General features: G+C 38.8%; 1 protein-coding gene and 1 non-coding gene across 3 annotated transcripts in view; both read right to left on the reverse strand.

Annotated features, from left to right (window-relative positions):
* The window catches only part of JAM2 (junctional adhesion molecule 2), an 85,534-nt gene that overhangs the window by 69,986 nt on the left and 1,497 nt on the right, over positions 1-14,051 (reverse strand). The window lies entirely within an intron of this gene.
* LOC118537749 (U6 spliceosomal RNA) lies at positions 6,254-6,360 on the reverse strand. The gene has a single exon (XR_004918270.2). It is a non-coding gene; the product is annotated as a U6 spliceosomal RNA (small nuclear RNA).

A 14,051-nucleotide genomic window follows, 5' to 3' on the forward strand; every position in this document is an offset into this window, starting at 1 on the left:
TTTAACCTCAAAAGTCTTAGTTAAGTAAAACTCATGTCTTATGTAAAAAAATCCTTATTTAAAAAAAAAACCCTGAAAGAAAGATTAGGGTGAACTGTCATCTATCTATAATTCATATTAAAATGCTTCAGAAAAAATATAGAAGCACTTAAATGCGGCAGATTGTTAATGTAGGTGGTGGGTCCATGGTGTTTGTCATGCTATGTCTTCTTTTCTGTATGGCTAAGAATTTTCATTTATTTCACACACATTTCAAAATTTCATTCTTATCCTCTCAAAAATTAATTAAAAAATTAACTCTATTTTTATAAATAAGGAACCAAAGTGTATTGAATTAATTCAGTATCCTCTCTCCCACATGCTGACTTGCTGGTTCTTCGAAATGGTAAAGTAGGTAAAACCTCTTTGCCTTATTACCTGCTCCACCCACTTACTTGATCCAAGAGAAATTATCACTGACAAAACAAGCTTAATTTTATGGAGGGCTTGACTGGAAGTTGGAAGGCTAATTCATTGGGGAGAAAAAGAGAAACTTCTCTTTATTTATCTTGTTCTCTCCAACTAATTGGAACACACCTGCTTTTTGGGAGAGAAACAGCGGGGGGTGGGGGTGAGGAGGCGGGGCAGCAAGATGAGGCCTCATGGGGATTTTTCACTTGCTTAGAAGAAAATGAAATTACCGTTTCTCAAACAAACAAAACACACCCGGTTGTACATTTAAAAAATAATATTGATGACCAAAGAAACTTGGTGTATGAGTCAGAATTTGAGAAGAAGTTGTGGGTTACTTAAAAACTGGTTTTAGGGCCTATGCATCTTTTTTCCATTCACACATTATCTTAATGTTTCCCAGCTGAGTAGAGGATTGTCCTGTAAACCAATGCTTCTCAGGCTAACGGGCATCTGAATTAACAGAGGATCGTGTTAAAACACAGATGCTGATGGGGTAGGTCTGAGGTGGGGCTGAGAGTCTGCATTGCTAACCAACTACCCAGTGATGGTGATGCTGCTGATCCGTGGACCACTCCGAATTAACACAGCAATAATCGAATGTTTTTCGAATGCATTTCTGCTACTGAAATAACAGGTGGCAGGAGGAAGTTAGTTCATCTGACTTTCTCTTACCATATGAAATTTGAACACTAGAATAAGGCCATCAGTTGTCAGTGGGTGCAATATTGCCCCCAAGGCGGAGGAAATTATTTTGTTGGAGGTAAAAAAGCTTAACCAGATATATAGTACACTTGGCCCTTGAACGGCAGGGGTTTGAAGTGCGCAAGTCCACTTATACGTGGATTTTTTGGATAAATACAGTACTGTAAATGTATTTTCTCTTCCTTATGGTTTTCCTCATGACGTTTTCTTTTCTCTAGCTTACCTCATTGTAAGAATACAATATATAATACATGTAACATACAAACTGTGTTAATATACTGTTCATGTTATCCATAAGGCTTCTGGTCAAAAGCAGGCTATTAGGAGTTAAGTTTTGGGGAGAATCAAAAGTTACATGCAGATTTTCGACTGTGTGGGGGGTTGGTGTTCCTAACCCCCACATTGTTCAAGGGTCAACTGTATATCAGTGATATTAAAATGTCATGGTTGGGGGGTGTCTGGCTGGCTCAGTTGGTAGAGCATGCCACTCTTTTTTTTTTTAAGATTTTATTTATTTTCTGACAGACAGCGAGAGAGGGAACACAAGCAGGGGGAGTGGGAGAGGGAGAAGCAGGCTTCCCGCTGAGCAGGGAGCCCGATGCGGGGCTCCATCCCAGGACCCTGGGATCGTGACCTGAGCCGAAGGCAGACGCCCAACGACTGAGCCACCCAGGCGCCCTGAGAGCATGCCACTCTTAATCTCAGGGTTGTGAGTTTGAGCCCCACATTGGGTGTGGAGGTTCCTTAAAAATAAAATCTTAAAAATAAAATGTCAGGAAGGACCACAGGAAAAATGTCTAAAAAAAGCTACTCGGGGAAGGTATAGAACCATTGCCCTAAACTATTATAAAGTCTCATTAAACTGGCACAGGTTAAAATCAGCCAGACTACCTGTTTATAAAAACTCAGTTAACAACATTTGGGATATCTGTTATATATTACTACCTGGATTCTCAAATTCTCCTTGACAAACGTGATGGAAATTTTTTATTGTAGAGGACGCTGGGTTGAATTTTCCAGCTTGTCGAGCATCTAAATATTATGGATTGCAAAGGAAAGGGATGAGAATAAATATAGAATGATTATCAGAGATGACTTATACCAACAGGAAAATTAACCTGAGTTGAATAAAAAACAATCTGATTACAAATAAGTGAGATTTACAAACTGGAATTGTAAATACACTCCCTTTTCCTGATGTTTTAAATGTTTGCTACCTTCTAAATGCATTTCTTTTTTTTTTTATTTTTTTATTTTTTTTATTTTTTTAAAAATATTTTATTTATTTATTTGACAGAGAGACAGCGAGAGGGAACACAAGCAGGGGGAGTGGGAGAGGGAGAAGCAGGCTTCCCGCCGAGCAGAGAGCCCGATGTGGGGCTCGATCCCAGGACCCTGGGATCATGACCTGAGCCGAAGGCAGATGCTTAACGACTGAGCCACCCAGGCGCCCCTAAATGCATTTCTTTATACTCTTATTTATGTGTAATTATTTTTCTAAGAATGAGGTAATGAGTCCCCTTAGCTACACACTTGATGCATAGAATATTCTAATTAAAAACATGTAATTCTTTTTTTTATTTTTTTAAAGATTTTATTTATTTGACAGAGAGAGACACAGCGAGAGAGGGAACACAAGCAGGGGGAGTGGGAGAGGGAGAAGCAGGCTTCCCGCCGAGCAGGGAGCCCGATGCGGGGCTCGATCCCAGGACCCTAGGATCATGACCTGAGCCGAAGGCAGACGCTTAACGACTGAGCCACCCAGGCGCCCCTAAAAACACGTAATTCCATTTAACTATGGATATGCGCTAAACTACCTCCCATATCCAAATGGCTATGTGCCAACCCACGGCGTAGCGGAGAGATCTAGTGCCTTCTGCTAGGTTAGGGAGCCCAGTGAAGGCACCTGTTGTCATCTCCATGTGAAATAAAATGCGAAATCATCCAAATCTGGGCCAGAACAAGTCCCACCCACGAGGGTCACAGTGTGAAGGTTACTCCCAATAACAAAAACCGACCTCCTTGAGCGTACCCATTAATGAGCTGAATGCTAATGCTTTAATTGTCCCCAAGTGCTACAAGGTATTATAATTACTCCAATTTTTAATGATTAATTAGAAACGTGAGGTGCAAATAAGCTAATACAAGTCAAGGGTTGAGAAGTGGAGAGCAGGGATTTGAACAAAGGCAGCTTAGCTCTGGAGCTGTGCTCTCACTGGCGGTTCATGCTGGTTGTATGCAACTAATTTGGGGGTGGTTTTAGGTGATCAGGACCCAACTGGCCTCTTCTAGGGCATGTCAAGGTTGACGGTAAGAGGCAGGAAAGTGTGATGCCCAAAGGACTGGGAATAAGGTATCCTGTCAAAAGGCCAACCAGACTAGTTGGGAATTTTAAAAAAACGGCTTTACTGGGGCGGCTGGGTGGCTCAGATGGTTAAGCGTCTGCCTTCGGCTCAGGTCATGATCCCAGGGTCCTGGGATTGAGCCCCACATCAGGCTCCTGACTTAGCGGGGAGCCTGCTTTTCCCTCTCCCTCGGCCTCTCCCCCTGCTCATGCTCTCTCTCTCTCTCTCTGTGTGTCTCAAATGAATAAATAAAATCTTAAAAAAAAACCAAACAAACAAAACAGCTTTATTAAGATATTAGTCAAGGGGCGCCTGGGTGGCTCAGTCGTTAAGCGTCTGCCTTCGGCTCGGGTCATGATCCCAGGGTCCTGGGATCGAGCCCCACATCGGGCTCTCTGCTCCACGGGAGGCCTGCTTCTCCCTCTCCCACTCCCCCTGCTTGTGTTCCCTCTCTCGCTGTGTCTCTCTCTGACAAATAAATAAATAAAATCTTAAAAAAAAAAAGATATTAGTCAAATGCTATACAATTCACCCATTTAAAGTATAAATTCAGTGTTGTTTAGTATATTTACGGGGATGTGAAACCATCACCATCTTTTTTTTTTAAAGATTTATTTATTTTAGAGAGAACGAGCAAGTGGGGGGGAGGGGCAGAGGCAGAGAGAGAATCCCAACCAGATTCCAAGGCACAGGGCTCTATCCCAGGACCCTGAGATCATGACCTGAGCCAAAATCAAGATTTGGCCACTTAACCAACTGAGCCACCCAGGCGCCCCAACCATCACCATATCTAATTTTAGAACATTTTAGTCTCTCCTAAAAGAAACTTAGTATCCGTTAGCATTCACCCCCAACTCTCAACCCCCTTTCCCCAGTCCTAATTAACCACTAACCTACTTTCAGTCTCTATATAGTTTCCTATTCTGAACACTTAATATAAATTGAACCATACGCTATGTGATCTTCCGTGATGGGCTTCTTTCATTTAGCATAATGTTTTCTGGACTCATCCGTGTTGTAGCATGTATCAGTACTTTATTCCTTTTCACTGGTGAATAATATTCTGTTGTATGGATTCACTACATTTTGTTTTTCATCCATTAGTTGATGGACATTTGGGTTGTTTCCACCTTTTGGCTATTATGACTGATGTTGCTATGAATATTCAGGTACGACTTTTGGTGTGGATGTATGTTTTCATTTCTCTTGGTGTATGCCTGAGAGTTGAATTGCTAGGTTACATGATAACTGTACGCTCCACATTTTGAGGAACTGCCAGACTGTTTTCCAAAGCAGCCATACCGCTTGACATTCCCACCAGCAGTGTGTAGGTTATGGTGTCTCCATACCCTCCTCAGCTCTTGTCAAAACTGCCTTTTTAATTAAAGCCAACCTAATGGGTGTGAAGTAGTATCTCATTTGGTTTAGACGTGCATTTCCCTGATGGTTAATGATGTTGAGCATCTTATCCTTGCTTTTCATGCCTGCTGGTTATTTTGTGTATCTTCTTTGATAAGTGCCTATTCAAATGTTTTGCCCACTTTTAATTTAGATTAGTTGCCCCATTTTTGTTATTGGGTTGTGTTTTTTTTATATATTCTGGATACAAATTTCTTGTCAGGTATGTGATTTACAAATTTCTTTTTCCCATTCTGTGGAAATCTATTCACTTTTTTGATGATTTGTGCACAAAGTATGATGTAGTACAATTTATTTTTTCTTTTTTTACTTATGCTTTTTTTTTTTTTTTACATCTAAGAAACCACTGCTTTAACTCAAGGTCAAAATGATTTACTCATGTTTTCTTCTAAGAGTTTTCTAGTTTTAGCTCTTTCATTTAGATTTGTAATTCACTTTGAATTAACTTTTTGTATATGTTGTGAGGTAGTCATATAACTTTTGTGTATGTTGTCTGGTATGGGAGATATATCTTGGTAAATAAATTCCATTCTCTGCATGTGGATATCCGGTTGTCCCAGCACCATTTATTGAAAATATTATTCTCTCCCTATTATGTCTTGATACGTTTGTCAAAAATCAATTGTCCATAAATGTAAGGATTTATTTTTGGACTCTCAATTTTTCCGCCATTCTATATGTCCATCTGTAAGCCAGTGCCACATTGTCTTAATTACTGTAGCTTTGTAGTAAGTTTTGAAATCAGGAAGTATGAGTCTTCTAAGTTTGTTCTTCTTTTTCAAGATCGTTTTGTTATTCTGGGTTCTTTGCAATTCTGTATGAATTTTACAATCATCTTGTCAATTTCTTCAAAAGCCAGCTGGGATTTTGATAGGGATTATACTGCATCTACAAATCAAGTTGGGGAATATTACCATCCTGACAATATTAAGTCTTTTGGTCCATGAACATAGGATATCTTCCCATTTTTTAAGGTCTTTAATTACTTTCAGTGATGTTTTATAGTTTTCAGTGAACAAGTCTTGCACTTCTTTTACTCAGTTTATACCTAAGTGATTTATTCTTTTTGATGCTATTGTAAATGGGATGGGATTGTTTTCTTAATTTTATTTTCAGAATTTTCAGTGCTAGTCTATAGGAATAGAAATTGATTTTTTATATTGATCTTGTATCCTGCAACCTTCTTGTACTTTTTTATTAGTTCTAATACTTTTTTAGTGGATTCCTTAGGATTTTCTATGTACAATATCATGTCATCTGCAAATATATTTTTGCTGCTTCTTTTTCAATCCAGATGCTTTTCTTTCTCCCTTCCTTCCTTCCTTCCTTTTTTTGGGGGGGGGGGATGCTTCATGAATTTGTGTGTCATCCTTATTCAGGGGCCATGCTAATCTTCTCTGTGTTGTTCCAATTTTAGTATATGTGCTGCTGAAGTGAGCACTTTTATTTCTTTTTCTTGCCTAACTGTCCTGGATATGACTTCCAGTATGATGTTAAACAGAAGTGAAAGAGTGAACATTCTTTTCTTTCTTGTTCCTGTTTTAAGAGAAAGTATTCAGTCTTTCACCATCGTGTATGATGTTAGCTGTGGATGGTTGAGCAAGTTCACTTCTATTCCTGGTTTGTTGAGTGTTTTGATCAAGAAAGGATGTTGGATTTTATCAAGAAAGGATGCCTTTTCTGCATCTGTTGAGATTATTATGTGTTTTTTTGTCATTTATTATATATAGTGTATTACATTGATTGATATTCGTATATTACACCACCCTTGAATTTCTGGGATAAATCCCATTTGGTCCTGGTATGTAATCTTTTTATATGTTGTTGGATTCAGTTTGCTAGTATTTTGTTGAAGATTTTTTGCATCTATATTCATATGGGATTTTGGTCTGTGGTTTTATTTTTCCTTGTGATATATTTTTCTGGTTTTGGTATCAGAATAATTCTGGCCTCATAAAATGAACTAAAAAGTGTTCCTGCCTCTCCTATATTTTGGAAGAGTTTGCAAAGAATTAGTATTAATTTTCCTTCAAACATTTGGTAGACTTCACCAGTAAAGTTATCTGAACTTGGTCTTTTATTTGTAGGAAAATTTTAAAATTACTAATTTTATCTCTTTACTTGTTATAGATTTTTGATTTTTTTTCTTGAGTCAGTTTTGGTAGTTTGTGTCTTTCTAGGAATTGGTCCATTTCATCCAAGTTACCTGATTTGTTGGCATGTAGTTGTTCACAGCTTTCCTTATAATCTATTTTATTACTATAAGGTTGGTAGTAATGTTCCCTCTTTTATTCCTGATTTTAGTAATTTGTGTTTTCTCTCTTTTTTCTTGGTCAGTTTAGCTAACCAAGAAAAAATTTATCTTTTCAAATAACTGACTTTTGGTTCATTGACTTTCTCTATTGTTTTTCTGTTCTCTATTTCACTGATCTCGGCTCTAATCTTTATTATTTCCTACCTTTTGCTAGCTTTGGTCTTCTTATTCTAGTTCCTTACGGTATAATGTTAGCTATTGCTTTGAAAATCTTTTTTAATTAAGGCATTTATAGATATACATTTAGGAAGGAATATAGACTTCTTTTTTTTTTTTTTTGCACAAATAAGATCTAATAGTTTGATAAAAACTTACCAGTGAGATTTAATTATAATTTTACTTGGATGCCTTTGCTTGCCTTCTGCTTCTGTGGCAAGAAAACAACCAAAACACACAAGTTAAATACAGAAACTCTAGGGAGCTTTTGTTTTAGTAGTGAATTATTCAGAGTCCTTATGATTTTTAATTTTGAAGGGTAATTTATTTGATGACAATTGTGAACCATTCTCAAACCTGTCACATGTAGTAAGTCTGCAGTCTGAGAAATTGTTACTGGCATTTGCAAGCATTGCAGAAATTTAATAAACTGTCGCCAAACCATTTGCTTGTTTGAATGCCAAGGTTTCCTTCCCCACATCACATGCAGCGTCCTGCTGCCAACAGTTATCAAAATACTCCCACAGTTGTCACAGAGAGAACTGTTCAGGGAGTTTCTGTTTCTTTATTCTTGTTGTTCCTATATTTCATTGCCTTTGCCACTTCTTGGGGATTTATTGAATTACCTGAACAGTATATGGAGCAGTTGAGTCTTAAAGAATGGATTGAGAAACTAAGAATATCTGAGATCTAGGTATAGAAATATAGAGATATATAGTGCAGCGAGATTGGGAAGGATGACTCATGCTTTACTCTCTATGTGTTTGCAGTTTTATAGAGAGACTATGTTGTTTGTGTAACATAAAACAGCAATAAAAAATGTAAAACCATTTGAAACGGAATCTAGAGGAAAACACGAACTAAAGTCTGGAGAGATCAACTCATTGCTATTGAAGATATACAATAAGGTGGTATATGCTTTTATAATAGGATTGAGAGATATAATCCAGCCCTTTGAAATAAAGATTGTCAAGAAATTACTGGCTCTGAGTTTGCATTTTCTGTGATGATGCCAACAGATAAATGCCAGGTCAAGTTAAAAAGGCTCTTGTATATGAAATGGGGAAAGTGGAAGGTTAGAGGGTGTGACCTTGGACCTCATTCACCAAGTCAAAGATGTATGAAAGTGTGGCCTTTTACCACTAAGATAATATTTGCAACTGTCATCTGGAATAAACCTATCTCTGCTTTGTCTTGTTTAATGGCTTTGATGGACACTTTGGCAGCACCTATCAAAATTTCAAACGCATATACCCTTGACCAAGCAATTCTGTTGCTAGGAACCTCTTCTGAAGAAATACACCAGTGTACAGATTTTAGATAGACAGATGCTCATTGCAGCAAAATATTTCAAATATCCTAAGTGTACATGAAAGAGAGTATGGTTAAGTAAATTATGGTCCAGCTGTCCCCAAGTCACAGGGCTAAGAAGTGGACATCTGGGATCTAACAGAGGCTTTCACTTCCTCCCAATACCACATTTCATAAGTTAGTCAGTGGGTGTGGGTTGCTTTTGGGTGTTCAGGATCCAGCTTGTGTGTTTTCCCAGAGCAGGTCAAGATTGGATGGTGGAGAGAGAAGGGAGGACGGGCCAGGGTCATAGTCAAGGAATAGTGAATTAGACAGGGAAAGTCAAGAGTTTAAAAGAACAATAAAAAGTGGGAAAAAAGAAGTTATGTATAATTAGGGAGAGGGATTCTGGAGGAAAGTATTTTGTTTCACCAAAAAAGCATCACCTTGGCCAATTTCATTAATTTTCACCCCACTCCCCATTTTCACTCAGCATGAACCCTCATCCTAAAAGACTGTAAGTGAACTTGAGGGTACTCTTAAAGGTTTTCTCAGTCTCAGATAGGAGGGAGGACTGAAGGAGGAGCTTACTTCTGGAGAATATAGCTGTCCCTTCTCATCAAAGAAAATCCGCATTAACATGTGTTTGAGGGATTAGTACATCTTTGAAATCCTAAGCAAATGGGAAGAGAATTCTTGCAGCGTTCACAGAACTATGAAGTGAAGGGTTTGGTGTGGCTGCGGCAGGGTGGGATGATTCAGAGCATTTTAAGGAGTGCATGCCAATTTCAGGAGTCCTGGCATTTTCCACATGCCCTGGTGTTTCCAGTAATCCCAGATGCTACACTAGCATTCTGTACGACCTTGAGCCAAATACTAGTCTTTCTGTGAGTCATCTTCTCTCTCTAGTAAATGAGGTGGCTGGAATAAATGATCCATACTCTCCCTTCAACTTGTGATTTAATTTATAGTTTTCAAGGCTTACTGAATCATTAGTGTTTTAAATAAACATTACTTGGTCTTTATTAATGAAGTTTAGAAACAAAAATTTTACTTTCCTAACACAATTCTTACACATGCACACATGTGCAAACACACACATACACACATGCATTACATTTGTAAAATGAGATAGAAAATATTACCTAAGAAGAAACTATATTTTGGTGATCTGTATGCTTGGTTCTCTCTTCTTTACTAATAAGAAAGAACTGATAATATTTTCTTGTGGTGTAAGGAAGAATGGAATAGTTTAAAGGAGGAATGCTAGCAGGAGTGGACTCTATGTATATTAAAATTTTTTTTTTTATTTTTAATTAATCTCTACACCCAGAATCTCTACACCCAGCTTGAATTTGCAACCCCGAGATCAAGAGTCGCATGCTCCACTGACTGAGCCAGCCAGGTGCTCCTCTATGTACATTTTTTTAATCTTTATTTTTTTAAAAGATTTTATTTATTTATTTGAGAGAGAGAGAGAGCACTCATGAACATGAGTGGGGGGAGGGACAGAGGGGGGAAAAGGAGAAGCAGACTTCCTTGCTGTGCAGGGAGCCCGATGCGGGGCTTGATCCCAGGACCCTGAGATCATGACCTGAGCCAAAAGCAGATGCTTAATTGACTGAGCCACCCAGGTGCCCCATCTATATGTACATTTTTATATTCAATTGCATTTCATTTCTCTAGAAGCCCACGGAAACACACACACACACACACACACACACACACACACACACACTCCACTGCTACCTTAACCCGTTAAGGAGTTAGTAAGGATTGATGTTGAAGTGAAGGTACCATTTTGCCCCATGGTATCACACTAATAGAAAAGGCTTGGATTGCACCTGCTTTTTCCTCTGTTCTTATAATCTTAGGAGTTGTGTGTTTGTCTGTACCTTTCAAGCCAGGTGGAAGTGGAGGGTGTGGAGATCATTGATAGAAATGTGTGTGTGTGTGTGTTTATCACATAGTAAATGTAAAATGCATAGCAAGTGCTTCTTTAATTATTTGATTTCTTAAATATGGCTTATTTCAAATGCTTCATAGACCTCCACCTATGAGGGTGGGGGGATCATGACCAAGAGCCCCTGCTTTTGAACTCTGAAATCCACCCTGTTTGCTCCGAGGGCACAGCTCCCACCCACTGTTCCCAGCCGGAGACTGAGTCTGGCAGGCTGGGAATATCTGGGATCCTTCTAGTTCTGGACTTGGGCTCAAGGACTGTGCCCCCTCCTTTCGTGGTGTTGACCAGCTTCCCTAGCCTGCTCTGGCAGTCAGGAATGCCTCCAGGCTCTCTTCCTCCTCTACTTCATGTGGAGCCAGCCTTCTCCTCTTCTCTCACTGGAAGAAAATCCTTGCATATTTAATTCTGTTTTGGCATCTGCTCCTCAGGAGTACCAGACTAACACATTCAAGCTGATGAAAAGCACAGTTTTGCAAGGCAAAGAACTATGTGTTTGGTATGCTGCATTTGGGAACATAAAGGAGGAGGACAGGGAGTTTATCTATTTGGGTTAGCTGATAGAGGCACCCGGAACTCTCAAGAATGCACAAGAAATTAATAACAGTGGTATCCCGTGTGAGGTTTTGGGAAGAATGAAGGGGGACCAAGAGCTGGGAGCGAAACTTTTCAAAGTATGCCCTATAATATATATTTCCTTGATTTTCCAAGCAAGTAAATGTATAATAATTTGAAAATGTAAAATCAAATATTTGGATTAAAAAAACCCCAAACAAACAATGAATTGGAGAGAAAAACAAAGGATACGCTTTGGAGATGGATCTGAGTTTGAGTCCCCACTCAGCTGGTGATCATGGAAGAATAACGGATCTTGGGAGGGTCACCAGGCTATTGGATTCTAGATGTCAGTGAGTTGCTTTTCTCTTTGAATTCTATAACCTCATTTACTGGCTCCCAAGAAGGCATACGCTGCCTGCCCGATTGCCACTGGGCTTGGCCACTGGACTTGCTAGGGCTAGGGGACAGTGAGGCCACGAGCTAGTGAGTCTGAGAAGCTTTCAAGAACCAGTGCACTGAGCAGACCTTGCTCTCCCTTCCTTCTGCCAGGGAACCACAAGTCTCAAGCTGGTGGGGGGGGGGGTGCGGCGGGAGGGGAAGGGCGTAGGGGGGCGGGCAGAGGGCTGCTTTCGACAGCTTGGATTCTGGAATAAAGTTGCTGAGCCACAACTGTCCTGTAGCTGCCATCCCCTGATGTGCCATGTGAGCAAAACAAACTTCTGTGGTTGAAAACCACTGTGGTTATTCCCTCAATTTTTTATTTTGAAAATTTTCAGAATAATATTGAAAGGGTAGTACCATTGACACCTTGCTTAGCTTCCCCGGTTGTTAACATTTTGCCACAATTTGCTAAATTTGTCTTGCTCCCACTCTAGATATAAAGCCCTTGATTTTTACTGAGCCATTAGAATTATAGGCATGATGATGCTGTACCCCTAAATCTTTCCACATTGTATCCTAAGAACATGGACTTTCTCCTGCATGACCATAATTCTGTCATCAGGTCCAAGAAACACAGCAGTGTTACAATGCTATTATTTACCATACAGTTCATATTCAAGTTTGTCATAATAATATCCTTGGAATTTTTTTTTTCTTTCTGATCCAAAACCCAAGTGAGGATCATACATGGCTACTTGTCATCTATCTCTTTCGTCTCCTTTAATTTAGAACAGTTCCTGAACTGTTTTGGTTCCTCTTTCATGAAACTGAGGTTTTTGAAGAGCTTAGGCCAGTTGTTTTGTGGAATGCATCATTTCCTGGATATATCTGATTTCTCTTCCTCATGATTCTTTCGATTTTGGTTAAACAGTTATGGTAGGAATACTACACATGTCACACTGTTTATATCACAACCAGGAGACACAAATAATGTCAGATTGTCCCACTTGAGGTGATGATAAATTTTGACCACTTTGTTAAGGTAGTGTCCACCAGATTTCTCCAATGACGTTTCCTTTATCCCTCTGTGGAGATAATCTGTGGGGTGATACTTAGATCCTTGGGGAATATCCTGATTCCCACCAAATTTTCCCCACTGCTTTTAGCATCCATAGGTGATCCCCTTCTGAATCAATTATTGCATGGGTAGTTGCAGAGTGGTGATTTTTTCCCCATTCCATTATTCTATTATGTGGATTTTGTAAAGAAAACTTCCTCTCTGCTCCCATTTATTTTTGAGTATCACTATGGACTCATGGACTTTTTTTTTTTTTTTAACATATATAATGTTATAATCCTTCATCATTATCCTTTTTGTTGTTTAAACTGTCCTGAATTTGTACAATGGGAGATCTTGTCAGGCTGGATCCTGCATCCTTTTAACATGCTTCTGCCTGTCTTTTGAGAATTTTCTTGTTTTCTGGCACAGTAAGATGTTCTAGGCTGACCTTTGATATTTACTGCCACTTACCTGATGATTCTTTTTGTTTGGGAGAGAGACTCAAGGGAGTGAGACTAAGATTTAGGGAGAAAGCTGATAAAGGAGGCCGGAAAGGAGATTTAGCATAAGGAAATATTTTGAGGGAATTCTTGACCAAAGATCTACTTTGGGTAGGTCTCTCAGGTTCTCCAAACCTGAATTTCCTCATCTGGAATATAAAGATTATTATGCCTATTGAATGAGTAGGTTTGCAAAAATGAATAAACCTGATTGATTGGCATATGTTCAACATTTGTTGGACATTACCATTACTAACATCCTGCCAACCAAGTTAATTTCTGTGATACTTTGGACTTCCAATTACTGCTCCCACTGTGATTGATTTATGATTAAACTTGCTTAAATTTATGTTCTGAGGTTTTGGTTCAATATTGCTCTAAAATGTTCTGAAGGCAACTAGATGGGGTTAAAATCTAAAAGACTGATGAACAAAGATCTTTTGAGGGAGTTAAGTGTATGCAAATTTAAGGAGTATGCAAAACACACACACACATCCCACACAGATGTATATGTGTATTTCATGGTTTGAAATAGGATTTTAAATGAGAAATGGCCTAGAAAAACTTGACCGGCTTTAAGTCCAAGATCAGCTGCTTACTTAACGTTTCTCATTTTAAAAGTGAAGGAATGACACTCCCTGAGCAATTGTGAATATAAAATTCAGAACAAGGAGACACATGTATGGAGGCAGGGAGTCTTTTGTTTTTCTTCAAGTTTTATAATTGACACACAACACTGTTTAAGGTGTACAGCACAAAGACCTGAAATACATGCACAAAGACTTGAAATACATGCATATTGCACAAGGATTACCACAGTAAATTAGTATCTGTTGCTTCACAGAGATTATGATGCGAACTTTGAGGATTTATATTTTTAGCAACTTTCATATATACCATATTGTTACTTATA

Source organism: Halichoerus grypus, chromosome 1, assembly GCF_964656455.1.
Source record: "Halichoerus grypus chromosome 1, mHalGry1.hap1.1, whole genome shotgun sequence".
Taxonomy (NCBI): domain Eukaryota; kingdom Metazoa; phylum Chordata; class Mammalia; order Carnivora; family Phocidae; genus Halichoerus; species Halichoerus grypus.